Source organism: Austrofundulus limnaeus, unplaced genomic scaffold (genome assembly GCF_001266775.1).
Source record: "Austrofundulus limnaeus strain Quisiro unplaced genomic scaffold, Austrofundulus_limnaeus-1.0 Scaffold687, whole genome shotgun sequence".
Lineage (NCBI taxonomy): Eukaryota > Metazoa > Chordata > Actinopteri > Cyprinodontiformes > Rivulidae > Austrofundulus > Austrofundulus limnaeus.
In genome coordinates this window covers 116160-118844 of record NW_013953089.1, presented here as the reverse complement: position 1 = coordinate 118844, position 2685 = coordinate 116160, and positions in this window count along the sequence as shown.

Sequence of the window (2685 nt, the reverse complement as noted above, 5' to 3'; positions counted from 1 at the left end):
GTAGGGGAAATGCCGCTAACCCCACGGTACTCTCTCTGACCCCATGGTATTGTGTCTGACCCAATGGTATTTATGTGTGATTTCATGGTACCATGTCTGACCCCATGGTACTGTCTCTGACCCCATGATACCATGTCTGATCCCATGGTACCGTGCCTGACCGTGTCTGGGTACAATGTAGTTTGCCATCATCAGTGTGTGATTGTGAGTGTGAATTGGTGAATGTCTGTAAGTGTGAAGTGCTTTGAGTGTCCTGGATGGATCGAAAGGCGCAAAATAGGTACAGTCCATTTACCATTTACATTTACATAGAATTGTTTAACCCCATGGTACTGTCCTCGACACCATGGTACAGTCTCTGACATCATGGTACTGTGTTTGACCCCTGGTACTGTCTCTGACCTCATGGTAATTTGTCTGATCCAATGATACTGTGTCTGACCCTGACCCCATGGTACAGTTTCTGGCTCCATGGTACTGTTCCTGACCCCATATTGGTGTTTGTCCACATGGGACCGTCTTTGACCCCATGGTACTGTGTCTGACCTCATGGTACAGTGTCTGACCCCATGGTACCGTGTCTGACCCCATAATAATATTTGACCCTATGGTACCATAGCTGACCCCTTGGTACACTCTCTGACATCATGGTACCGTGTCTGACCTCATAGTATTGTTTGACCCCATGGTACCATCTCTGACCCAGTGGTATTGTGTCTGTCATCATAGTACCGTGTCTGATCCCATGGTGCCATCTCTGACCCAGTGGTATTGTGTGCACCATAGTACCGTGTCTGATCCCATGGTATTTTGTCTGGCCCCATGGTACAGTGTCTGACACCATGGTACTGTCCCTGACTCCATAGTACTGTCTGACACCATGATACCATGTATGACACCATGGTACTGTCCCTGACTCTGTAGTACTGTTTGACCCCATGGTACTGTGTCTGACCTCATGGTACCATGTCTGATCCCATGGTTTTGTGTCTGACTGCATGGTACTGTGTTTGACCCCATGGTTCTGTGTCTGACTGCGTAGTACTGTGTTTGACCCCATGGTACTGTGTCTGACTGCGTGGTGCTGTGTTTGACCCCATGGTACCATGTACTTCAGTAACTTTTGTGTGCAGTAGGGTGAAGCTATTAGTGATGGGCAAACGGATCTTTTCTGAAGCACTAAAAATGTTCATTATGCCAATCTTTTCAAAACAGTCCTCTTTACGCCAACTTGTGGCCAGAAGTACGAAGATCAGCTTGAAACAACACAAAATGAACCACAGCTGTTTAATATTCTGAGACATTTTTGTCTGTCATCAGTCTTTGCTTTGAACAGATATTTTTTGTGGGTAAATTATTTATTTCTAAAATGTTTGTTTGATAACTTTTTTGATGAATAAACTTGCTTTAAAGTGTGCCGTGACACGATACCCTGTGACTTTTTGACATTTGTAAACACAGAGTATTAAAAATTAAAACTTATTTACAACACAGTTTGGAAAGGCTCAAGTGCTGTAAGTTAAACTGGTAAACTAAACACGTTTGGGTCCATGACTCAGTATAGATCACTGATTTTTTTTATATTTTGTGCAAATTTGCCACTTACACACCACAAATTCAACCGATGATTCACTTCCTCATGAACCTTTGAATCAGGAACCAAAGCTGTGACATGACTTTGACACCTTTGTAACTGTGGACGTCATTGATCACATGACTTTTTGAACGTTTCAAGCTCTAAAATTGTGGGTTTTTATTATTATTATTATTATTATTATTATTATTGCATCAGAGCTTCAGCTTCAAACACCCCATCACTAAAAGATACTACTAAGCTGTGTGTTTCTGGGCCTCCTAGTTCTCGCCTTTAGTTCCTCATTTCCTGGTTCTGTTATTTGCTTCCTTCTGGTCATCAACCAGCCACTCTGACTCTTAGTGGATTCATTAATTCTACCACTGGATCCTCTCCACATCTCTTGTTGTTTGAACCTCCTCAACTTGCCCCTGTGGTTGTGGAGCAGCTCTACTCTGTCTCTCCTGGATTATGAAACTTCTTACTTTCTCTCTGAGTCAGATCTGGTTCTCTCAGTCACTACCTGAGTTTTTGACCACAGGTGAAAGTAGGAATTGGCAAAGAGTTAGTTTTTCCTTCTAACACTGCCCCTTTTTCACCACAACAAACTGGAACACAGAAGCTGCACAGACTGTTAGTCTCACGCATCATTTATCCTTCAGTGAACAAAATCCCAAGCTACTTGAACTCCTCCATGAGAGGCAGAACCTTACCCCTCAGGGCAGTTCACCTTTTTCTTATGGACCTAAATGAAGTTGCAGATCTGTAGCTCCAGTGAGAGCAGGCTTTATGTGACTCCTGCTGTGCTCAGCTTTACTTTCAGCACACATTCCTCTCAAATCTGTCCTGAGGAACAAAATCTAGGCCTCCTCTGATTTTCTGTACAGTAGCTACCCCACCCCCCCCACCACACACATACACACACACCCATAACTGTCTTCTTTGTGCTCCCTCTCACATGCCTGGATTTTTCTTTTTTTTACGTTAGTGCTGAAAGGTTAAAAAGTTTCTGTTTCAGTTGATCTGATTTTTTTTTTTTTGTTTTTTTTTTACAAGTAGAGAATTTCAGAGAAATCAGAGGAGTCTTCTGAAACAAATCAAACACAGTGGAA